The sequence below is a fragment of the Agelaius phoeniceus genome, chromosome 4 (genome assembly GCF_051311805.1).
Source record: "Agelaius phoeniceus isolate bAgePho1 chromosome 4, bAgePho1.hap1, whole genome shotgun sequence".
In the NCBI taxonomy this organism is placed as follows: domain Eukaryota; kingdom Metazoa; phylum Chordata; class Aves; order Passeriformes; family Icteridae; genus Agelaius; species Agelaius phoeniceus.
The window spans coordinates 41399571-41426819 of record NC_135268.1 but is presented as its reverse complement, the minus strand read 5'-3'; the positions used below and the strand labels follow the sequence as shown (position 1 = coordinate 41426819).

At 36.8% G+C, this 27249-nt stretch overlaps 1 protein-coding gene across 31 annotated transcripts in view; it reads right to left on the bottom strand.

Moving 5' to 3' along the window:
- TENM3 (teneurin transmembrane protein 3) overlaps positions 1–27249 on the bottom strand; it is a 1291791-nt gene that overhangs the window by 323626 nt on the left and 940916 nt on the right. For 23 of the 31 annotated variants that reach the window (XM_077177351.1, XM_077177368.1, XM_077177366.1 and 20 more), the window contains one exon: positions 26268–26516. The exons of 7 other annotated variants lie outside the window; for them this stretch is intronic. The gene's annotated coding sequence lies outside the window, so the exon portion shown is untranslated. Of the gene's footprint in view, positions 1–1527; positions 1570–26267; positions 26517–27249 lie in introns of those variants that run through there. One more of the 31 variants, XM_077177356.1, reaches the window with a different exon arrangement.

Below are 27249 nucleotides of genomic sequence, written 5' to 3'. Positions count from 1 at the left end.
AAAATTCTGGCAGCACAGTTGAATTTACTAGAAGTCATAGCTTAAGCTAGCAAAATCTATTGTGCAGATGCAGCAATGCTGACAGAAGAGTGCACTTTTAAAACCACTGATGTAGATAAGCTCTGAGACTGGAGCCGTTCTGATTAATATCATAGGCTCTTAACGCACCCAGGTGAAAGGATGAGCACACCCAGCAGGGTGAATGAAGGGGTTCAGACTGCTCAGCTATCATTTCTGGACATACTCATCTTCTGGGGAGGGCTCATTCAGCTGGGAACAATGAATGTGCTCCTCCACACCTTCGATTCACACCCAGGCTGCCTGCTAGTGCTGCACAGAGCTGCCAGGTAGGATTAGTAATATAATTTTTGTGTTGAAGTTAATTGAGGCTCCCAAGAAGCAGGCTTCAGAAAGAAAAAGATTTAACAGAGGTTCTTTGCTGGTACTGGGAGAGTTTATCTTTCATATGGGAGAACAGGAGAAATAAAGGAAATCTTAATATTCCTGTCTGTCAGCTGGGGCCTCCAAATAACTGGATAGAAGTATATGTAATCAAAGAATTCTTACATACAATCAGCAAGCAGTGCAAACAAAACCCAGAAAAAAAGACCAGAGCTGTAACTGAGAAAGACAGACTTGTACAGAGAGTTTGAAATATACTGATGGAGACTAGAGCAAAGAAGGTAAAAGAGAGATTGCAAAGTTAAGAGATATTTTATAGCTCTGTGGAATGATTAGGTATCTGGATACCTATCAGATTTTATGCCATTTGCAGCTCTTACTTAATGTTTAAAAAGCTTAACTGAACATTACAAAGCTGGTGAAATGTGTATGTGCACATACATGCACATATAAAAATAGATGTTTAATATATATGAATAAAAACCACCAAGGAAAGAAATGCTATGGGGAAAGTGTAGTAGTAGTAGTAGTAGTAGTAGTAGTAGTAGTAGTAGTAGTAGTAGTAGTAGTAGTAGTAGTAGTCTTCTCTTAAATCTAAAGTAACAAAGCCCACTATGTAGCTAACCTAGGTCAAGACAGCTTGGGAAATGTACATATCTAATCTAACTCCTCTGTGCTTTCAGCAACCTTATATTCAAACCACCAAGGTTCTGATAAATTGTCTCTTCATGAACTTATGGTAAAAGTGACTAAATCAAGAGCACCAGGGAGCATTGGAGGGACAAGGCAGGAATGTTCTCACACCTATGTAAGTTAAATTTTTCAGTAGTTACTCTTCTGCCTCCCCTGAAGAATAACAGGAGATCCTCTCCATCAAAACAAAATAATGTGTATAAGTCTTTAAATATAGGTTACAAAGCCATTAGTAAAATGTGCAAAATACCATCGATGAGAAAAATTCTATTCTGGTTTTGGACTTAGAAGCCAGAAAAACATAAAATTAATCGCCTCCAAATTCCATTTATCCATTTAGTCAACCAAAATAAAATTTATTATGGGAACAAAACCAGCATCACTAAAAAGAGTGAAATGTAGATAATTATGTATTGCTTTGTGTTTCCTTACCTGTTATTCCCTCAGGGCTACGTTCCTCATGTTCCTCTGTACCTAAGGGAGAAATTAGAAGCTTTTGGCAAAGGTGCCAGATTTATCAGGGGCTGCTGCCTGAGAAATACTGTCTATCAGCAAGTCAAAAACATTGCTGTGACTCTGCATTTTCCATGTCCTGTTTAAAGCATTTATTTACCTTCCACAAAAACATGGCATGATCAGCAAAACCACTATGGGCTGGTATATCACTCTGATTTAAGAGCACTGACTGCCCTGCAGAATTGTTAAATTAGAGATCGTGCCACAGTGACTCAGTAACAGCTACAATATAAGGAACTAATGAGGTAGCACCTTACCTCACCAGGCCATCAGTCCTGAATGCTTGCACAGACCAGCTCAGCCCGTGCCATGCTCGGGACAGGACACAATGCAGTTTCCTTAGAAAGCAGTCTGGCAGTCTCAATTTCTGAATTCAATTGAATTTCTGAATGCCTTATCCATAAATCATGAAGCAGTTTGACTTTGTGAAACGAGACATAGTTCAGAGTCACAAAGCTAACATTTGCCAGAATCCTGGTGATAAAATTCTAGAATCTGGGTCTTCATGCAACCAGAGGGGAAAAAAAGGCTTGGGAGTCTTTTGAGGAAGTCTATGTTATCCCTATGGACTGAAGAAGAGACAAACTGGATCTGGCAGATGCATGCAAGAAATTCAGTTTAAAATTTATTTAAAATAAAAGAAATAAAACAAGAAAAGCTGTTCTTTTTAAAAAGCAAAATGAGGAACAATAGCTACTATAATAGCCATCCCTTCCCTTCTCTCCCCCTTGCAGATGCTCTCATTCAAACACTCATCCAACCCTGGATCCTGGTGCTCTGCAGCCTAACGGGCCTGAGCACCCCTGGGATAATCCCACCCCTCCCCTGCTGATGCTGGGCCTGGTACACACACAGGATGGTTCTGAGGCTGGGGGAGAACAAGGCAACAAGGAAGGATCTGATAGAGTTTGGAGAAAACAGGCAGTACAGCACTAGCTTATTGCTTGTATCTTCTTTGCCTTAGCATTAAAAAAAAAAAAAAAGACCTCCTTAGCCAGATTTTATTAAGTTTCTGACCTGCAGCTATGACTTCAGTCAGTCTGTTTTGAGTGCATTTGGTAGTGTTGACCGACACAGTTCTCTCAGACAGAAAATACAAGACAGATGCTCATGATTTCAGAAAGCTTTAATCTAATTTTATTTCTATATATGAAGTAGAATAATAAATAGGATTCTAGTCAATGCTGGTGAAAGGCCAGAGGCTTTGCACTGACTGGACAGCACAGGGTCTCAAGAGCTGTCTGGGCTTGTCTTCACCTGTCTTGTTTTAGCAGGTGCCAGGTGGTGGATAAATTATTGCCTGGCCTGACCCCTAAAACACAGAGGAAACATCTGACACCCTGTAGCAGTCACTGGGTAACAGGAAGAACCTTTTGTGTCACCTGAGGCTGGGGAAGGCTTTGAAGCAAACCTTAAAACCCAGGCTGGGGCCTGATGCAAAAAAAGCAGGGTACAATAAAGCATAAAAAACCAGCCCTAAGAGGACCAACATCAAGTAAGATGCCAGACCCACTGTGAACACTGTGCTCTCTGCAGTGGAAGGCACAGAATGCTGGTGACTTCATGGAAACACCTCCCCACCTGCCAGTTTATTTCCACCCTCACAACCCAGAGGAACAATTAACACCAAAAAAGGCAGGCACTCGGAAGTTCTGTTTAACACCCTTAAGTGTATTATTACAGATACTTTAATGTTTTTATACATTCTATGGAGTGTAACAATGTTGAAATAATGACTGGACCACTAGGAAAGTCTCAGTTCATTATCTATGGCACATTATCTAAGAAGATTCAGAATGTATCTACAAAGCACACTTTCCTATCCACTAGAAACAGTTTTTAAAAGCAAAGAGAACTGTAAACGCCTTGGAAGATTTTTAAAAACTTGGTTTCCTGAGAGGTGTGGACATTAACTTTCCAGTCCCTTTGCACTGCTTTTCCCCTATTTTTTCCATATGCAGAAGCTTTGTCTTTAGAAGCTCACAGTAGAGAGTAACAGTGATAATGGATGCAGCCACACCAGCTCTTACTTGGGCAATAGCATCTGACTGATGAGTGGTGTGTTATAGGACACTGACAACATGCTAAATCATGGCATAATTATTACACACTGCATCCAAGTTCCTACTTTCCAGTTTCATAATAATAAGCTTCAATAGATTACAGAATTTAAAAAGAAGACACTTTAGAGAATATGGTACTAAATTTGACCTGCTGAAACAAAAGAATTTTAAAGACTATCATTAGAAGCTAACAATTTTGAGGAAACTATAAACAGTCTTTTAGGTAGGCAAAACTATTCATGAGATCAAGAAAAGCCTTACCTTCCACTGTGTATCAGTTATACCCAAGACAATCTTACTATCTTTGTTTCATTTTGCTACTATGGATATTAAATTATTTGTTTAGATAAAGAGGTAATTTATATATCTAGTAATTACATTATGGGTTAGAAGGTCTGCTTTATTACTAACACTAATCAACTCATTGGGATTACTCACTGAAACAGCAAACCCTTTTCATAGACGTTCTTTGTTCCATTACTGTGTAAAACCTGTAATTAATATTAACCTTTATCTTAACACTGATCCTTACAAAATTCAGAAGAAAATATTCTCTTTCTCAATTCTTTGGAGGAAAATGTTGTTTCTCCCACAGATCTTAAATACCCAAATTCCCAGAGACTGTTTTGTGAAATGAATCCTTTGATGAGCTTCAGAATAAGGCATTTTAACAAAATGCTCAGCCCTGTCTCCATAGTCTGCTGCTGCCACCATTGCTAACAATTATAAGCTTCCAGTACTGTGAATAATTCAGAAACTCATCTGTTCCATTCAGTGTAAAGACAATGTTGAGAGAAAAAGGTCATTTTTTTTCCCTCTTCCAACCACTGACTTATGTATCCCAGCCCTGGTCTGATCTCATGATACACCCAGTGTTTGACATGCATCCCTTGACAGCTTCTTAGCAGCAGTCAGTCTGTTTAGCTTAGACTCCAGGAATAATAGGAGCACAAAGGACTGACAAGTTTCAGCAGTCACACCCAGAGTACCAGCACTCACGTTTGCAGTAGCTGTTTCAGATACTTGATGTGCAGTGGGCCTAATGCTTAATTACAAAATAGACAGATGCCAGCATATGTATTGTAACCGGGCAGTCTGCTACTGATGCACAGAAGCAGTGGCACTTGATAAACATTTCTTAAACAAAAGTATGAGCAGTATAATCACCTGTTTCCCAAAGACTAACACTTGAAAACACCCTGCTCCAAGCCTTTTTTGAAAAGGCTTTAAATCTAGTTCTACTTCCTCTTTAATCTTGTGATTAACAAGGACATGGAAGGCTGTCAATTTATACACATACAATACACAGTTTTATTTGAAAATGATATCTGTCAGAGCAAGACAGATTCATGCAACATAGGATTTAAGGGATTAATTACTGTTTACTTGAAACTTCTCCTCCCTTCACTTAAATAACCTTTTTATTTTGCCAAGCAAGCTCATTCTAAATACATACACAAAGAATATTATAATGAATATTTCATCTGTCAAAAAAGATGAGTTATAAATCTGACATTGTATTGAATGCATCCACATGCACTGACCCACAAGTTTGTGTTTAACCATGAGAAAAGCTAGAGTATCCTTTGACCCTAAGCATTTTTACCCATCTCTTTCATTCTTTCCTTCCTCTGTCTGAAATCAACTCAATTGTCAAAGAAGATGACTACCTAAAGGCAAAGGAAAGATTATGACACTCTCCTTCTTAAATAAAAAGTGAAACCCATAAAAAGCCCACTCTCTGCAGGGAACAAACTAACCTGTTCCCCAAATCCTTAGTGTTCAAAGAAGGTCTAGCAGCTCATGGTTTGTTACCTGACATCTTTCCCCCATTTCCTTCTTCCTCAGGAAATAACTTGAGAATACATCACAATGTCAAATTTGGTCTCCTGGTTTTGCTGAAGGACTTTTCAATGTCTTCATTATTGAGATCAATGAACTCCTCTCTCAGGCTTCAGCAGAAAGAAGAGCAGCACTTTATCCTGATGACGGTAACCTTTGTCCCAAGTGTCCTTCTCTCAGAACCACCTCCCCTAAACCTGGCTAAAAATTTTATAATCAATTTCACAAAAATTTAAAAAAAACAACTAACAAACAAACCCCCCTGTGTTTGCACGTACTTATAATTTCTTTTTATTTAATACTTTCTTGGGAGAAAATACCAGAAATAGCTATTTGTCATTCTGACAGCAGGACAAAGCCTCTGTTTCTAATTTAAAATCTCCCTATATATCTTGAGTCTATACAGACTATCACCAGCATGCCAAAGAGTCAAAAGTGGTTATAAACTTCCCACCTTTCAAATGCTGCATGTCTGCTATCTCCCATTGCAAACATCCTGTGCAAAACTGAGTAAATCAGACAGTTATAAAGCAGTTCTTGATCATTTTATATGGTCATCTCAGCATCTCTCAAAAAAAATTACATTACTAGCACGTAAAGTTTTGGATTATGTCAGGTACTAAAAGATCCTAATAAACATGTAAGCTCCTTTGCACAACTCTAGGAAAAAAAGAATTTTTTTTTTTTTTTGGTCTGGTAAAAAGAGCAATTCAAATACCTGCTCTGTTTTTTTGGTAGAATTTACATATCCATTTATTGTAAATGATAAAGCAATTTTAAGTAAAGGATTTCTTTTTTCCCTTCAGACAGGCATCCTGCCTGAACATCCCACATACAGAGAGAATAGTGGGGACTGTCAGGCTGCTTTCCTACCAATTAACAGAGCAGCTACTGCACCTGCAAATGGGAATCAGATAAGCTGCTGTTCACAAAAGCAGCTGCAGGCTCTCCTTACCCACACAATCCACAGAATCATACAATCCTTAAGGCTGGAAAACAACGCCTAAGATCACTGAGTCCAAAGTCAAGTCCACAATAAAAATGTGTCCCCAAGTGCCACATCTGCATTTTTTTTAATACCTCCAGGGATGGTGATTCAACCACTTCCCTGACCAGCTTTTTCCAGTTCTTGACAAACCTTTTGGTAAAGTATTTGTCCTAATAAACAATCTAAACACTTCCTACTCCCAGCACAGCTTAAAACTTGAGGCTGTTGATTCTCATCTTTAACAAATACTTCAGCCCCAGAAGCCAGCCTGCCCCTTCAGGACAAAATACTTCCCCAAAGGCCACAGCAGAGTAAGATGGCCAGCATACAGAAGATATATCTAGAAATTCATACCACAAGTGCCACAAATTACTGCAGCTATTTAGCTCTTATAAACAACAAAAAACATGATAAAAGCAAAAAAAAAAAAAAAAAACCAAAAAAAAAACAACAACAAAAAAAAAAAAAACCAAAAACCCCATGATATAAAGCTCAATATAAACTATATTCAACTCATCATTAGGCATAGTAACTCCTATTTAGACCAAAACTTTTAACTAAGAAATTGAAATAACTCTCTTATTATTCTAGTGTTTTGTCTCAAGGCAATAACAACCAGTAACATCACTGTGCTCTGTAAAATTGCTGGTGATTTTCCATGTTGGAAAGGAAGTCAAAAGTTTGGGTTTCTTACACTTCTGCTGGTGAAGGGTGAAAAAAAACCTGAGCAGAAGAGCAAAAAAGCCAATTCATTCAAGGCAATTAATTCAAATTAATTGATACCATTAGGTTTACCTGTCCAGCTCAGACTCCTATTCTCTGGGCTGCTGTGATGAACACAGATAACCAGTGCTTAGGAACAGGGATTTTTATTTTATTTTTTTTTTTGCTGGAATTGCTTACCAGCAGTAATCTTCAAGGCATACCATACTGAAAAGGAAGGCAAACAAAAATGGAGAGCTAAGAATTTATCTTCAGCTGTAAACAAGAAATACCAACTGGTATAATGACCACCATGTACAATACATTTATTGTGCCATATGCTTCACAACAAGAACCAATGCAAATTATACTAAGAAAAAAAATCAATTAAATATTTCTAAATTATTGCTAAAACACAGCCAGAGCACACAACAGAAACACTCACGTAAGATACTATCAATTTTGATACAATTTTAAATTTTTTGTATTTAAATTATTGCCTGATTCCAAGAAACATCTAGGAAACATACACAACTGTCTGTAACAAATCAAACCAATTAAGTCATCTCAGTTTAAGGTTCATTTTTAAGTATAGAAGTAACATGAAAAAATGAAAACATGTAACATGATGAATGATGGAAAATACCTACATGAAAGATTTGCATTGTTACTTGCTCTAAAGTTTGTAAGCTCTGTGAATGCATTATCAACATAAAGTCTTAAAAATATATTTGTATTTGTTATTTATGAGATTCCCATTGTCTCCTTCTAATATGTTCATACTATGAATTGTGTGCTAAAAACCAGAAGAATTTTCACAAATTAATTGCTTGCCTCTTCCTATTAAGAACATTAAACCTTACTGGTAGCAGTAAAAAACACTGTTTATTAATCTTTATGGGAGGCTGGAGGAGGGAGGGAGGAAGAGGATCCTCGGGTCCAGACTCAGAGGAAAACAAGCATTAAATAAAAAATGAAACCAAATGCATTTTTTGGAGTGTGTACACAGCCATATGCCACTAAACCTGCTAACACTTACATATATACTTAATCTTACGACTTTGAAGGGTCTAATGTCTGGAACAAAATTACACATACATTTTTCAAGGTCAGACACATGTGCGAGTCAGCCTATCACTATGAAAAATTTGTTTTTCTTGTTGAATGATTTACATTCCAGTACCCAGTTTTAAGTAAGCTTTGACATCACCTTAGAGTGATTAGTCAGAATCTCAGAATCTGTGATGAGTAATAAAAAACCCACTGTTTGTAACATACTGGATGGAAACCATAATTACCACAGCTGTTTCTTTCATAATTGTCTCCTATAATTACAATCCACATGCAATTATGCATCCTTTAAAAAAAAAAAAACTTCAACAGGATTGTAGGAAAATCTTCAATCCCCTAATATTTTTATATCTAGCTGCTCAGGTTTATAAGGTGCTTCTCAAGAGTTTTCCAAACATACTTCTTCACGACAACAAAGCAAACCTAGTAGACACCACAGACTAGGATTTATGGCAATTTTTTATTTTTAAAAGTTCTATTACAAACTGCATAAAGAACACATAATAGCTAGCTTATTTAGTGTAAAAATACTTGTCAGTGAAGCTTCACTGGTGCATGATGCTTTGAAAACCATGTTTCAAACAGAGAGAACAATCAGAAATCACACCCTTCACTAAAAGAAGCAACATGTTAGGTATAACTGAAAGCACTCTCTTGGGAAATGTGAACTATTTAAATATATAAAAATTTACCTTTATGTGCCAAAAGAAGCCCTCCTCTTCCAGTCTTGGAATATTTACCAATTTCTATAACACCTTCAATGATTGTTCTCCCAGCAGGAGCCAGCAGCAGCAGCTAGAGGAAGCAGAGTTTGCCTCCCTTGCTCCATAGCAAGGTCAAGGAAAGAACAGGTCAAGGTTTGCTACAAGCCAGAAGCCCCAAAGCCAAGCTCACACAGAAGGGGCTGCCAGCACTCCCTATTCCTGCAGCTCTCCCCACTCCATCTACTCTCTAATTTCACTACTAATTACTGAATTTAACTCAGGTAGAGAACACAAAGATTTCAGGCATACATAACAGACACAGAACCCAATGGATTTGTTAAGAGGGTGGTTTTTGTTCAAGGGTTGCCTAGCTCAGTATCCCTCACCACTTGTTATATAAATCTTGCTCAGTTTACAAAAATGTATGCCTTCTCATAAGTGATCTCCAAACTTTCCCTTTGCCTTCCTGGCAAATGATCTGAATGATCCCATTTTGATGATATTTTGATCATATTCTGAGAAGATTAACACCATGGGTAGAGCTACCGTGTCTCATCTTGGGAGTAGAAAAGGTGACTTTCAAAGTTTTCTATCAGCTTCTTAAAAATAAAGTTGAAGACCAGGCCTATCACCTGGCCCTGAGTATTCTGGGTAACTGAAAAATTTAAAACTTCATTCCTTCATTCAGAATGTTTTGATCAGCAAAACAACAAATATTTTATAATTATTATATTAGAAGATCTTCTAAGGTAATATTATTACCTTAGGAAAATCTACTTCTTCCTTACACACAGCAAGATTCCTTAAAAAAAATCATCAACAGGAACAATAATATAATTGAAAGGAGGCACAGACATTTTTTTCATGCCTTATTATCTTCTGACCCTTCCAAACTGAAAACTATTTGAGAATATTAGGAAGTCATAGACTGTAAATACAATAAAGCACAACTATTCCCCATCTAATGGGAAAATCAGAATTCATCCCATGGAAGGATTTTTTTTTTCCCCATTGACCCAAAAATTTGATAATATTTGAGAATAATGTTCTGGAGACTTCTGTCAGACAGCTGCCTTAGAGACATGTTCAGATCTTAGACTCCAAAGTAGCTCTGTAGCTCCTTGAATTACAATGATGAAATTCAGATTTTTAAAAAGTAGTGGTAGTTGCCAAGAAATGATAAAAGTACCATTTGTTGACCCATACACACACAAGAAATACATCTAACACTCCATTGATGTAGTGGAGAATATTCAAACTTCTGATATTACACAATTGTACAGTTCTCTCTCTTCTAGATCTTTCAAATTTCTGGAACACTTTTTTTACAGAAGTAAAATGAATGTGATAAGGGAGACATTTGATAAAGTTTTTTCAAAGGTAGGCTCCAAAAATCTAAGTTGCTGTGGTGTAATGGGAGAAATATTCTCTGAGAGAAAGTAACAGATGATAGACAGGTGATAACCAAATAGGGTACAAATAAATGTTTTCTCTATGGAGAAAGGTACCACAGAGTTGTGCAAAAAAAATCAACCTGAGACTGAAGATGTAACTATTCACTGTCTCTTACAACTGAAGAAACAGCAATTTCTTCATTCCTGTTCACATTTGAGTACAGAAGGAAGCAGAACAGTAAACTAGCTGAATGCTTGGCCTAAGCAGTACCTTTGTTTTCATGCTTTTACAGCAGCACAATCTACAGCATTTCTTAATTCAAACTGCAAAGGCCACTGCCAAATGAGGTACCCTTGTTCCCTTCTACCCCTTTTCCACACATTTGCAGTGCTTTATGTAGCAGCTGTGCATCAGGATGAGAGAGAAAATCAGCCAACTGGTTTTGCTGGGTTTGTCTTTCATGAGTCCACAGAAGCAGTATATGAGGAGGGGGAAAACCCTGGTTTCACACCTTCACTTAGAATAAGGTTCTGTCCTGTGAAAAATTCCAAGACATGCAAGCAGGTGGTTGGGAAAAAAACAGCTGAAAAATGGAAAACTTCATAACTTTGACCTTCAGGTTAAGGAGATGATATTTTTTACAAGCTTCTCAACTCACACAGGTTCACAGTGGGTCACTGAGCTGAAGAATTTCCCCATGCTGAATACCAGAGCTGATGTGAGGAGTGACAGAAATGGCACAGCTCAGGGTAAGGACTCTTTTGGTGGTGGACAAGTTATATAGTTTGGTTCCTTATACACCAGCATATATAAAAGAAAGAACATAGTTAGATACTCATTTAAAATTATTCATAATAGTCACAAACCACTAGCTTTTCTGCCTAAAGTCAGGAAAATTAATGAAGACTAGAATATAACTGAAGAAAATTTAAAAACCTATAGGTAAATGAGGATTATTCATCTGCAGAAAGTATTTTGTTTAGCTTGAAATGCATATTTATCTAACATGCAACATTGCTGCTTTACAGCTGTGCACTGCTCATTATTTGAGACATACAGAATAAAAATAGGTATCCAATGAAAAAATATTTCCATCTCCACACTTCCAAAGTAAAATCTACTGCTTGTAACTTCTTCATAATAGATGACTCTTCAAATCTAATTTTTTGCTTCAAATATTGTATATTTATCAAATCTTATGTTCACAAATACTGTTCTAAAGAAACCACTTCCATATTAAACATTTTTATTTACAGCAACTTCTGTAAAGCAGAGAATTTTACAAGGAATGTATTGATTTTGAGATAATAATAAATGGAAGCTGTGTTATCTACGTAGATTTTCCTCAGAAATAGGATCAAGTGATAAAGTAGTGTTGTGATTTGGAAAGGTCACATGCTGGCAGATCAAATCAATCTTAATTTTGAGAATGGTGTAAGATTAAAAAAAAATTCAATTTCTAAATGCTGGATTCTTATCAATACCTAGCTTGAAAGAGCAAATCCTACCTGTAGCTCTAATTAAGATATTTTGATGAATTCACTGTATTAATTCCTATTCCTAAGATAGAAAACTGTGTTGTGAAAAGTCTGTTTGCAGCAAGGTTATCTTTTTACTCAGAAATTTTCTGTCTCCACATCTACCCCAGCTCCGGTATTTTTTCCAGTATTGTACTATTTTTACTAGTAATAAAAAAACTGCACACATTAAAAGAAAATAAAAGAAAAAATTAGGTAATTGCAAAAATCTATTTGCATTTGGATTAAATCTATTTAACAATATTCTGCAAAGTGCATCTTGAACTCAGAGATTAAAAACCAAATCTTCAGGCTTAAAGGAAAAATGCAGTACAAGATAAACAAAGGACAGAGGTCTGCTCTACCTCATTTGAACCTCCTAAATATGTTTCAAGGAGAAATGCCATTGAAATGGACAAACAAACAATTACGGTTTAAGAGAAATACATGTATTCAGTCCCTTTGAAATTAGTAATTCCTAGATTTGGGGGGCCGAGTAGAATTTTAGCAGCATGAAAAGTGTCAGTTCTAATTTCTTCATTTCATGAATATTCAGAAGAACACACATCTGAAGCAACACTTACTCAGAGTTGTCTATTTTGTATGAACAATCTAGCAAAACTCTTGCTTTACCACAGCCTTTAGGCAAAGGATGCCTAGACAGACTAGGTGAGAAACACTGCATATTTATTTTTTTTTAATTTCCCCAAGCTTAATGATTGCTTTAATAAAAGTATTTTGCTGTTGTTTGTTAATAAATACACTAGAAATATTACATACTAGAAATACTTCTATATTTATATTCTGTATGATGATTGCTAAGGAGCCAGTGTGAGTCTCTTGCATTAAGACTTTACAAGAATTTTTTAAAGTAAAACAAAAACTGCTTATGGACGTCTAATAGCATAACTATGAAATACAAATACCATCCAAGATTCTTTCTTTTTAATAGAAGTTTTATGCCTTCCAGTAATATATATATATATATATTTTAAATCTAGTAATCAATATCAACACAAAGTGTTGGTAGTCATTGATCCTGGTCACAAGAAGGCAGCAAGAACACTTCACATTACTGACATCCTTTTGTCCAGACTGGAGGAAGTTTATTCCTCTTGCTTTCTTGCAGATCCCAGATGCCCAGGTGTGGGTGCCAGCCAAAGCAGCCACCACCAGCATGTCACAGTCATTTAGCACCTTTAACTTTTGGATGTGAAAAATACCAAGGTGTCCTTAGCCAGGAGGCAGAGCACTGTTCTGAGCACAGCTGCTGAAGATCCTGCAGTGATCCTGTCTGTGACAGCATCTTCCAGCAGATGGAAACACAGAAAACACACACAGCTGCTGGCTGCAGGAGCAGCTCTCCTACGTGCAGTAGAAAGTGAAGGACAACAGCAGCTTCTCCAGAGCTGAGAAGATGCTTACACTATTGATGACAAAGTGATGGCAAGGAGCAAAGCTTGGTGTCTGCAACCCTGCCACCTGCAATATGCCACTTACAAACCAGGAGGAGGGAGGATGTGTCCCCCAGGACAGGGCAGACACTGGGTAGGAGCAATGCAAGTAGCCAGGGAAGCTGAGCATCCACCAATCCAAATCCCACATTGGGAGGGGGCTACCTGGATGTGTGTGATGGGGCACCTTGACTGCCAGAACAACTGTGTTAGGGAGACAGCAAGAAGGAAGAATAAGGTGAGAAAAAACCACAAAGAAGCCAGAAATTCAGCAAAGGGGAAGAAAAAACCCTATCTCAGAAACAAAACAGGGCTGTCACTGAGCAAGAGATACCAATTTCCAGAATAGAATAAGGGAGGTTCAGCTAACCACTGTCTGCTCCCTCTAGGCCAGTATTCACATGTAGAATATCCCATTCTAGACCAATAGTGAAAACAAAATAAAATTAATTGCTTTTTCCCCTTTACACCAAAATGTAAAGTCAACATAAATCAATTTTCCAGATTACAATACAAATTAACTTAATCTTAGTCATATATTAAAACTAAAATGTTATTTCAAAGTAAGTAAGTATGCAGGTACGGTTAATGAAAATAATAACTGTATGCCTATGCAGATAGAGATATCACAATTTCATACTGTTATCATGACAGAAATTTTTGACCCCCAACTATTCCAAGACAGGTCTTAAGGATAATTTATCACTCTTGCCTTTATATCTAAATAATAAAGTAATTACTGTCAGAGCCTTGCAGGGTCTGTGTTAAGGATGCTTGAACTATTTTTCTGTTTAAAAGGAGAACATTCATTTTGAAAATTAGAAGACTAATCCCAACAAAAACTTCTCTTAATAATTACCTACCTGCTCTGTGGCTACTAAGGAGATACTAAATTACATCCGAAAGAAACCCATCCAGACCTCAGCATACGCATAAAATATTGAAATACTGTATACGGTAGACAAAACATTAAAGTGGAAAACTGTTCCAACAAAAACCAAAATTTTCAACTTTCAAACAAAGTAGGAGACTTTAATGTCTCTCAGAGGCTTCTGGATAAAAATTGTCATTTGTACTTGAAAATTTGCTAACACTTTTTAAAGGTTTAGACAGAACTAACTTCAAAACATAATAGCTTTCAGAGCTACTCTCTGGTCAGTCAGTGACGTCTAAGTGAATTTGTCATGACACGTAAACACCGTTTTGGAAGGAACTGGCTTTCCTTAGTTCACATTTGAAGCTAAAACATTTTGACTGAAACAAACACAAGCCTCCAAATAGGCTCTGACCTTTGCATAACTGATCACCCCTTCCCAAGTTCTGCAGCTGTAGCAAGCAACAACACGCTAATGAACCATTTGCCTGTATTCAACAATCTCCAAAATGCCTCAACCCTTGACACTTTAAAAAAAGCCCCACACTTTCTTTGGCTGGAATTTGATGGTAGGAACATTCTATCAGCTCTACAGATGTGGCAGCTGATTCAATGTCAATATAGGTAAGACTCAGGTTCAGAGCTAGAGCTGTTGCTGCTGCTCAGCTCTCGGGGTACACAGCACCACAGCTCGGGAGTCGCTCCCTTGTCTCATGGCCCTTGCTCGTGGTGCAAACTGGCAGCTCCCACCCTGCTGCAAGATCCAAACACTGAAGGACTGTAGGAAATGTCATATATGAATCAAAAAATGTACTCTCACTTTAAAATCTAACAAATGAGAACAACCGCAAACAACTTCAAAATGAAGTTTTAAGAAAATTATTCACCTAAATAAGATGATAGAGTAGCTACAAGAAAACAGCCTTAAAATATTTTTAAGCAATATGTATGACACAAGAGCTCCAATTAAAATTCATTTGACTCATGTAACTCATTCACTGACTCATGATGTGCTAAAATGAAAACACTGAAAGTAAAATACACGAGACAGCATATTCAGATTATGAATAAGAGAGAATGGTTTCATATTGATCCCCGAAATTAATTGGAAGCCAGCCAAGTTAAAGAACAGTCAGAAAAAGAATGAATGCTTCTTTCATACACTGCAAATACAGAGACAAAGAAGGGATGGAGAGAAATGAAACTGTCAAGACAGGAAGTTCAGACCACAGGGTACAAAAAAAATGCCAACGTTATATATAGTAAATGACATTTCCAGGTAGAGGAAAAGTATCAGTTGAGAAGTTCAGGATCAAACACACTACCAAGGTTATTCATGGAAAGTCTAAATAGCAACTATACAAGAAGAACAGTTGATTTGTCCCCAGGAGAAACACATTCATGCAAAGTATTTAGAGGGAAAGTCAGAACCAGCAGGCAAAGAGAACAGAGAAGAGTCATTAAAGGTGTCAAGGAATATGTACAGCTGAAAATCACAAGCACAGAATTGTCACTCAGCAGCATAATTTAGATCCTGTGTATAGGTAAGAGCAAATGGCCAAAAAGTGACCCTTGTGAGAAGGACTTGAGAGAGCAGGGGTCTTGTCACGTAAGAAATGAACAAATACACACCTTTTATTTTTTAAGAGATGTGTAGAAAAATGTCAACAATAAAGGATAGGGCAGGCAATTGGATGAGAGACTTGTAGAAATACAGTGGTTATATAAGGAAGACAAAATGAAAGAAATAATACTGGCACAGAGACTGCACATAGTTTCTCAGAGCAGTCATCATTATCCTGAGTTAAGAAATACATTTGAGATTGACCTAACAACTATTAAGACTATGAGTAAAGTCTAACACTGACTTCTCTTTTTACTATGAAACAATTCATGATAAAAATGTTTCTTAGCTGGAGGAATTTTATATTGGGCCTTCTAGAGACATGACATCTAAAACTTTTATTAACTGAGCAATCTAAGCCGACTCTGAGAAAGCAGAGCAGCAGGCAGAAAGCTCACTCCAGATACTGGGTACATTTACCCATTTATTTGAATTACCTAACAAGATAAAAATTGTAAGGCAAGAATATCACTTGTCAGCTACATATCAGCTACAAATGGTGCTGCACATTTCAGGAACAAACTAGAAAACTCTCTAAGCATCTGACTAACTAGCAACTCAGTCTGTGCCTAGGGTTCTGCTCAGAGCCTGAACAGTTTCAAGATCATCTCCTCCAGCTTCTCTGAAACTAAAGATTTGCTAGAATATGCATAATATCTGAAGCAACTAAGTTGTCATCACAGGAAACACATAACAGTTATTTATTATATACAATAGAATCACATAAAAGTAAAAACCAGTTTATGAGAAAATGGAATGACTACCAACTTGCTCAAACTTACTTAAAACAGTAAGAAAATAGTACTTGTTTTGTTAAGAAAGAAGCCTTAACTAACAGCACATTTTGGTAAAAACAATTTTGGGGGGTTTGTTTTGGTTTTTTTGGGTTTCTTTTACTATGCAGATATTGGTTGAATATTAGGGGTTGCTTTACTGCCTGGAAAACAGATACATGTGACATCCATTTATGGCCTATGTTTGTTTGGTATGTCCTACACACAGGTTAGAGGTGAAAATGGGAGAGGTCTCTCCAGTCTCTCAGTTCTCACGTGAATTAAGCAGAGGCCATCCAGAGGCCATCTAAAGAAGCATGCCTGTAAACCTGGAAATTCCTGCACATTTTTGCCAAAACTTTGCTTTCCAAAAAACCCACATCAAAATAGAACACTAGAAGCTGCCTTTTATTACTGAGATCAGGAGAACTGAAAGAATAAAAAAAACCAAAACAACACTAAGTAGATAAAAAAGATAAATGAAGATTTAAAAGCTTTAAATCACAATGATGCATCATATGCACAGAGCACATAAATACATAATATCCTAATATTACTACATTTAAGTATTCTATAAGGATATGATACACTGTGACTTAAAACATTTTAATTCCTTTGAAGAAGTTCTATAGCTTTAAAACCTGCTGTAATTTTGCATGGCTGCTGCCTCTTACATTCCTCAACATGAAGATTCTGCAGAATACTTACTTACTAAGTGCCTTGGCAGAATATGCAGGCTCTGATGTTATTGTAGGATTGTAACTCTATATACACATTACCCAGCCTTCTGCTTAGAAGAATGGCATCAAACACTACAGTAATCTCAAGAAAAATTTTTGTTCAATTGATTTTTCTCACTGTCTGAACTCCTCTGCTTAAAAATCTTGATGCTTTGAAGCATCTAAAAATTGTTAATGTTCAGTACACAAGACATCTCTGCTGTATTGCCAGACCAAGACTCAGTGGATAAATCAGAAATACAAATATATTACAGAACATAGATATTTGTATTTTATAGGATGGATTTTTATCCTTGCCTCAACTGGTAATGACAAACATGTGCTAAGTACTTATGCAAAAACCTAACATAAATAAATGTTCAAGAATATACACTATACATGTACCTACATATTTAGGTGTGTAGTTGCTAAGACATAATACCCTAAGAATAATCTTGCAGTACTATATTAAAAAAACAAGATGAATGAATGAATATTGCTTATTTTCAAGTTTTAAACAGTGCAGGTTTCCAAGCCAAACATGCAAGCTGGGAATGTAACATATTGCTCTGAAAACACTGAATAAACCAGCAAAACAGGGAAAGTTTGTTAAAAACACAGATTGCATCATATGCCACAAGTAGGAAAGTAGCTTTGCCAGTGTTTGAAAACCAGTAGCACAACAACAAATAAAACCCAAGTTTCTTTTTATCAAATATTATTTCAAGTCATCAGATCTTGAAAAACAAAATAATAACTCAATTATCTTTTGTTCTTAAACTACAATGGAGAAAGAAATCTAGTAAGTACAGGGATCAGTTTATGTATCACACAATAAATCAGCAAATCTTCTCTATCTGTTATAAGTGCATAACGTTAGCAACTGTTTCATATTCAAATTGAAAAGGTTACTGTAAAACAGAATAAAGAATGCATCTAACATCTTTTCACTGATTTTATTTACAGTGTTTTCTGGCTGAAAAAAATGCCTGCATAACATATAGAGCTTTGCTATTAATATACCACAATTCTCCAGTTTCCTTCCAGAAAAAGTAATGCTTATCTCAAAAAAACTCCCAATCTCTCTATTTTGTACCAGAATCTCAATAGGTTCCACAGTCAAAGACATCAAAGACTCTTTTCTTCAATGAAAAAGGCTTGAGTAAAAAATTGGAACAGCAGAGATATCCCTCTCCCAATCTTTTTAATCTCTGCCAGTGATTTTCATGAAGCCATGCTGCTAATTAAATGTACTGTCCAGATGGGCATTCCCTATTTTCTGGGCAGCCTAGCACCATAGTGGCCTGGTGCTAAAGCCCTTCCTGCTTCCTCCACAGCAGCTTCTGTGGTTGCACTGTGCCATCCGTGCTGCAGGACCCAAAGTGCACAGGAACGTTCTGAGCCCAGCTCTCCTTAACATGAGAGTGGCTTCACCCCACTCTGACAACACACAGATACAGAGTGGCCATGTGAACCAAGAATTGCTGATGTCAGACTACAAACATGGACTCAACTGCTGACAAAGACATCAGATTCATGGGAAACCAAAGAGACTGAAGCCCATTATCACCCACCCATCCAATAGAAGCACCTCCATCCACATGGGAAGGACAACTGAACAGTCATCTGAAATATAAGTCATCTGAAATATAAGTCATCTGAAATTCACTTTCCATTGCTCCCTGCAGAAGAAAAGCAAATTATTCTTCAGTCCTGAAAGCTTTAATCATGGAATTTCACAGATATTTTTATTTTTAGTTGGTTTACTGTTTGTTTTTAATCAAAAACTTTCCGTCAAAACAAAGTGGTAAGTTGATGGCAAGATAATTCTGTTTGAATATCACATTACTTTAGCTGATAGTCAGCCTTCAAAAATTCCAGTTATTCAAAGAGAGAAAACTAGCTTGAGAAGTAAATACATTAGTAAGAAACAATCAATCACAGAGAGATAAAACAGGCTAAGAGAAGGATGGTACTTTCAGGGGAGGCAAGCAAGCCACAGAAAGAAATCTACTTTAATAACTACATTTGCCAGAATGCATGGAACTAAATATGGTTCCAATATACATAATGCATTCAGAGACCTCAAGTAACAGACATTACTACCTGGCATTTCCAGCCCAGTTGTTGAAGTATACTGATTGTAAGCATAAATGTTCATATTACAAAACAGGCAGATGGTCTGCTTCACCAGAAACATTACAGTTTGACATTTGTTATCAATTGTACTGATTTAATACTAATGAGAGTAAATGGAGACAGATTTGCAAAAATCTGTCTCTTGGGAAGATATATGGGTACTTTTAAAATCTTTTACTTCATATTTATCACGCTATGGTACCAAGTGGAATAATGATATATTTTAATAGACAGCAGCACTCTGATATTTGCACAGAGTATTCTATACATGTACCTACATATTATGTACCTACAACCAAAACCTACTTGAGAATAAATTTCTTCAGGAAAAGAAGCAGAGGTGCTGCTTCACTAACTCAGCCACAGCAGCAAACAAATCACCATTAAACACACTTTTTATGATAATATAAAATACCATTATATCCACTACTGAGGCTTTTGTTCACAAGTGCAGCAATTTGAAGATATCACAGCAAGGGTAAGCAGTGCTTATTCTCCAAATGCTGAAGTGCTCTGCCCTTCCTCAGTGTGTCCTGCTGACTGCATGCTCACTGTGGGCAGGGGAGAGAAGAAGAGCCACCAGGCTTACCCCAGGACCATGAGGTACCAGGAGCCCAAGCTGGGTTAAGCAGCACAGCCTGCCCCATCACAGTCGCTGGCTGCATTCTGGGCACCGGTGTAAATCAGAAACCCAAACTGACAAACATCAAACAAGGGGCATAAATTATCAGTGCTTTCTCAAGCTTACCACTTCTCCTTACACTTGTTCTTCATGCAATTGCTTCAGGCCTTAAGAACAATTAAGGCTGGCTATGTTTCCCATAACAAAGCAGCAGTGAAAGTGTTCCTTGTAAGCCAGTGTCTGGTCATCAGCACATTCTCATCCTCTCAGACTTTTGCTGTTATGGAATGCCACTAGCATTCCTTGTCTAGCAAGACACAGCAAGGCAGAGCCAATACCACAGAAGCTCCTTGCTTATTTCCTTCAGACACTTTCATATTTCCTGTTCCATTTCTTCTGCAACATCATAGTGTGATCAAAAATACAGTGACTCATTACTTTCTCATTAATAACAGCATCAATTCCACGGAGATTTCCAAGTTTCTTCAAATGACTTAGAGTACCAGCACAATTTCAGACTGAGGTGCAATGACACAGCATTATGTTACAATTTAATTGCTTCACTTCAATTTATGTCAGACACCAGGATTTGAGAACTGATTTGGACAGACCAATAGTGAACACCTGGATTTCTTTTATAGCCAGAACTATCAATATGATTATTCACTCACTTACTATTTCATTGAAAGCCAATGCCTGCTTATAATCCCAGGTTAGAACACTAGGGGCTTTATTATGAAGCAAAAATTATATTTTTTGAAAATTATCCATGCACTATAACAAATAAATATATTTAATATAAAGGTGCTAAAAATAAGCCTTTTAACTTAACCTTCCTATAAACTATTGATAAAAAATAGATTTAAGTGTATTTTTCATTGCTTGGAAAAACTGATTTCAGCTAGATTACAAGACCCTGAGGGTCAGGCATTAAATATTACATTTTCCCAATTTTGTAATTTTTTATAGCAAAGACATGGTCATTGCCAGTAACTTCTAAATTAAGATTAAAGGCAAGATTCTATTCCCTGCACAGATTGCTGTATTAGCATACTGCAAAAAATACGTACTGTACTTCTAGCAGAGATAAAAATGCCTCTGGTATGAAGTCAAGAAAATTGAAAGTAAAGTCAGCTGTACATGCTGTAACACACTTTCTCTGAAGCTTCTACACTGGAACACAACACAAATTAACTGTCATGTTTAAGCAATTATCTTCTATCAAAACGATCAAAAAACTAATTTACACAAGAGATACAGTAGATGCATTTCCAATTTTCCCTCTAGCTTCCCCAAGACAGTGCAAGTGATCTAAACAAATACAGTCAATCATTTGTGAGAGTGTGTATGCAGGGAAAGAGTGCTTTTTAAAATTACTATTTATTCTTAAATAAAGGGAAGAAGTGTGATCTTCCCTGTAAGGGATAGACTGGAAATACAGAAGATATGTCAGTGAATGTTTTATGTATAGGGATGTTATCCCGATCAATATCCTACTTTTAACTATAAGAATTTTTTCTCACAGAAAACTGCTAATACAAATGGATAGTACTTAATTTTCCAAACAGGCTTTTTACAGGGTAAAGAGGGAACTAAGTGGAGAGAAAAAATTTTATATTCAGCATCATGAAACAGATTTTTCTTCTTGTGACCTTGAGCAAGATGTCTGCTCCTATCTGACAAACAATAGTATCTAGAATATGAGCCATATAATGCCTGGGTTCCTAATCAAAACATGTAAACAAATCAGTGTCATTTGGCAAGGGGAGAGGGGACTGGTGTCCACAGATGACACAAACAGAGGGGAAACAAAAACAATTTTTTCCTTCATTCTTTCTAGTCACTCTTGGGGATCTACAACAGTAGAATCTTCTAATCGCTTTTTTTTAAGTGCAGGGCTGAGTGTTATTTGTACAATTTTCATACTTTAAAGTGATTTGCTGGAATAATTTAATATACCTACACTGCTACAAATATACTCTATTTTCTGCATGCAATATGCCAATTCCATTAAAATCTACCACAAATAGCCTAATTTTGAAAAGTGACTACAAAAACAATGTTCGAAAGAACAAAGTTTTTTTGTTACTGAAAATATGTCTCCTGGAGATATGAACTACTTCTTCTCTCATATTGTTTTTTGTTTTCCCTCAACCCTTCATAAATACCATCTCAAAGCCTTGTGTTAGCATTGCTATTGAACCTAGTGCTTTTTGACTAAGAAACAATATATGAGTACTTTCTATTCCAAACTTCATAAGACTAAGCTAATTGTAAATTATTTCTTCTAAATTGAATCAGGTGCTTAAACACTGTCATTTGCCAGGCAGTAAATATTTTTTTAATTGCTAAAGAGATACAACAGGTTTTTTGCTTTTTTAAAGTCAAAACAGAATAAACCCCACCAATTCCATGACCTCCCCAAAACTGTTGAGGCTTATGAAGCAGTGATTTACAAATCTGAAGAGCAATCATCCTAAATCAACTAGAAGAGACTGATACAGTGACGTATGAAAACAATGATGGAGTAGTGCACCATTTAAAATACCTTCAGTTTTGGTTTTGGTTAGAAGGTAAAGCATGCAACTTGGCATAGAGGCAGTAATAAAATAGTTTCTCTTCTCTAAAAGCCGAAGCAAAATCAGAAATGAAGAAAAAAGTAACAAATTTTACTTGTATCACTTAGTAAATGGTTAAGAGGTGAAAATCACTACCATGAAACACACAGAGGCAAAATCTATTGCTAAATCATGAATGGCACACAGTTTTTATCAGAAAACCTGAATCTTTTTGTTCTTATTTTGAGATACTCTTGAACCACCTTCCTTGGACACAGACACAGTAGCAGCACACAAATCAGCAGACGCAGGTACTTGAACCAACGCTTGCAAATCTGGGAGTAAGCATGCACAGTAGCTTAAGCTTTGAGCAGACAACAGCACTTTCCTCCTCTCTAAGAGCTTCCCTTGGCTCTTAAGGCTTTTTGAAGACCACCTCCTGATGGTTCTGGAAAATCACCAGGTAAAAGTTCATAGCCTTCTTAGAAGCCTTCACACTTCAGTAACTAAATATGTAGCACATCAGTTATGACAGTCTGTGGTTAACTTTCACTACATTCCCCAAATACAGAGGTTCAGTTTTGAAATTTGATCAATATACCCATCACCTTACAAATCAGATCAATTGGTAAAAAAGCTGCAACATATTCTTTGAGACAGTTCTGAGGAACAAATTATTTGTTACCCAATGTGAATGAATCTCCTGTTTGCAAATACTGATGATGGTTAATGGAAGTATCACATTGTTAGAAGAGTCTGCAGACTACATGCATAAGTAAGAATCAATGTTGCAAGTAAAAATCTGAGCAAAGACAACTGAAGTAAACTGTACATTCTATATATTGTTTAATTAGGACCCATCCCTTACTTTATCATCTATAATCCTAACAAAACTCTGGGATCTGCACGTTAACAGGACTTGCATGTCAATCACTGTCATCTTCTAAACCAGACAGGTTGATATGTATTTCCACAACAGGACTAAGATTAGTTTTCATGAAACTTTACACAAGGGCAGCAACCCTATCTTCTGCTACTCCTAGCCAGGTCTGTGCCCAGTTCCTTGTCCCATCCCAAAGTTTGGGGCCTCCCTGTTACCAAGGCTCACCTAAGTTAAATATTTACTTTCATAAAGTAAATTTTAAGGTGGGTCCATTCCCCTGCCTTCATCTGCATTCATCCCCTCTAACACTCAGACAGGCAGGTGTAAGCCCAGGCAGGGACTCTGACAGCGTTCATGAAACCGTGATCCTCACCCCATAACCTGGCTTCATCTGAATCCAGCAAGCATTACACAGTGAATCCAGACATGGAAACTGTTTTTGCTGCAGTTTCTTTAGTCACTTTTCAGTTCACTTCAGTTTCTACAGTCACTTTTTGCTGGAGCACTCATCTTCTCCCAGCAAGAGCACAATACAAATGTACAAGGACAGACAAGCATTGCTCTTTCTGGTCTACTCCTGCTCTTCTCCTGTCCTGGTGACCTCAAGCGTTTACCAGTGAGATTCTGTACATAAGTCAGGTGTCCATACAAAAATCAATTTGGAGCCTTGGTAGCTAGATTTCTACTGTTTATTTCTCATTCTCCTCCTTGCAACCAGAGTTAGGCATCACTACCAAAGGCATTTCATCTTTACTGATACAAGCTGGAAAATGTCACATTATCATACTGGCCTGAAACTTGGACTTTGTGGAGAATGCAAAATAAAAATTCAGTCAAGGGTAGGGAAGCTGAACAAGGCAGTAATTGTTGACATATATATACATATATGACAAATATATGACACATATATTTGCCACAAAAATCTGAATGCAGTGGGGAAAAGCAGATGAAGGAAATAAAAAATGGATCAATTACTGCCCAGGAAAAAAGTGTACCTTGGGAATAGGCCAATGACAAACAAGCTCACTAAACCAGCAACTATCTGAATATACTTTTTCCCCCCACATCACACAAGATAAGACAATATTGTGGGCTTCCTCCTGCTGAAAGGCCACTAGCAGTTTGGAGTAATGAAAACTCTTTGAGAGACAGTAGTTGTAAGGCAGAATTACAGAGGCTTGGTGGATCTAACCATGATTGATATAAAACTAAACATATAGAATGTATTTTCAGGTCTTATGTGTGTAAATTCATAAAGGAAATTCAAGGGACAGTTTTAAACAGATTCAATATTTCTGTTACAAATAGGCATATATGTTATGAAGCGTCCTCTGGCTGAAAGGCAAAAGTATTGTTATTTGAAAATAGTATCTCAAGTTATGTTTTATCCTGTCCAGTCACAGTAATTCTTGCAACGATTTGCCTTCCTCTTTTACCAAGGGGAAAAAATCCATGGTCTTATTGGATTCTTTAAGCAGAAATGACATTCTGGCTCCATCTAAGTGTTTTAGCCTGATTTTTCCAGAAAAAAATGTTATTATGAGATGACTAATCACAAAGTCATAAAATTTGAACCATGTTGTCCAAGTTCTATCAAATTTTGCAAGATACTAGATGTCTCAGATATGAATTTCACAGAAAACAGAAACCTAACAGAAACAATAGGACCCAACAATGATTCTTTAAGGAAGAGCAACCACAGCTTTGCCCCTCTTCCCTTGAAGAAAAGTCACTCTACTACTGACCAAAATTCATGTTCTATTTGTTGAAACCACAAGCATGACATCCCTAACACACACAAACACCATTGAAAGAGACTAAAATGAATGGTACATTTGAGGAACATGGCAGGGAGCCAGAGCACCTAACGGTGGGGACTAAAATACATAGGCAGTGAACCTAGAAAGAAAGTCAGGTTTTAGGTCTGCTACTCATGAAACAACTGCACAGCTATGGAGTATTCCCAAGTCATTGCACCTAAGAAAGAAAACCAAACAAACAACACTTGAAGAGGAGATACATCTAAAACATACACATAGATAATATGAGTAAGTCAATACCAATTAAAAAGAAGGGATGAAAACCACTGCAATGATTATTGTGACTGGATAGTTTTAACTTTCTTGGTAGCATGCAATATAGCAATGTAGATTTGTGCTGAGGTGCCTAAACAAAAGACAGAGCATATCTCTCTTCATCAAAATGTCCAAGTAATATGATAAACATTGAAATAGAACAGTGGAGAAAACCTCCCACCATTTATTCTTCATACAAATAGACACTATTTGTACATGAAGACTGTAAGCACACATGCATCCCTTTAAAGACCTGGCTTTCAAAGTAGATTTCATTTTTACCCTGTTCCTCTAAGAAGAAAATATTGAGAGAAGTCAAATAAAATAAAGAGAATAACTGATGCCCCCCAAAATCCAGAGCAGATACAAATTATTGTTGACTCATATTGTAAATTGCCTGTCCACTACAAGCTTTTAGAGTAATGCAACAAGGAAAAAATGTTTTTCAATCACGGCCATCCATCAACTTGGTAAACAAGTAAAATGTATACTCTGCCATCTGCTAGCTATTAGTCTATGTAATCACAAAATATCATGTAATGTAATCATAAAAAACCACTATTATTACCTACTCTTTCAATTCATAAGCAAATATTTCTATCTGTCAAATGATTTTATGCTAGCATGAGGCTTGAACCTTCTGTGCTGCTTACCATCAATCTAGTCGTCAATCTAAGATAAGCCTGTCTCTTGTTCAGTCCTCCTGCATTTGGGAAATGCTCAGCATGGCACTGCTGTGTTTGATCCCAGAAGAAATCACATGAAGAGAAGGGTCAGTAAATGATCCAGCTGTCAAGGGCCTGAACAGTTTAACAGCAATGGCTATGGGAGTAGTCTTGCTCTTGGTCAGACTGGCTTAGATGGTCAGAGAAGTCTTGTTCTTGGTCAGACTGGGTTAGGTGCTGCCAAGAAAGAACAGAATTCTCAGTTCTCAGATTATTTCTTTCTGCATCATATTCTAGTTACTCTTGACACTTATCTTTAAACATATTTCCATGAGAAAGAACACTAGAAAAGTTACAGTTTTCTCAAATTACCTCTTTTAAAGGTAGAAATAGCTGTTCTAAAATGCTTAAGTCAGAGTAATAGTGCTTTTTTTTCCCACAGATTTCCAACCAAAACTATCCATTAGAAAGCAAACACATTAGTAAGAAACTCTGCAGCGAGACTAAAAAATCATACTGAAAGTTTTTTCAGTGATATGTACTACTAAAATATGTTTAAACAATGGAACTTGATCTTGTTCCTAGAAATTTCTCAATAAACTGAAAAGTCTTCACATAAAGAGACATTCACTGTTTTTACCAGCTCACAGAACTTGCCAGAGTTATTACACCATCAGACCAATAGCAACAAGTGGTTCAGTTGGCTAGAGCTAAGACACTTATTCCCTATTAACTATTTTTAATTTATGGCAGAAAACCAAATATTTTATGGCACTACTTAAGCATATTCTTTTTCCCACCAGGTACATGTCAGAACCAAAGGTAATAGTGTAAATGACACAGAAGCCATTATTTCAGCTGTACATGACTCCCATTTGTTCTTGAAGGTGATCCTCTGCCAGCTTGAGGGCTAGAATCTGCTCCTGCAGTGACAGAACCAAGGGGAACAGCACACCAGGGGAATAACTGG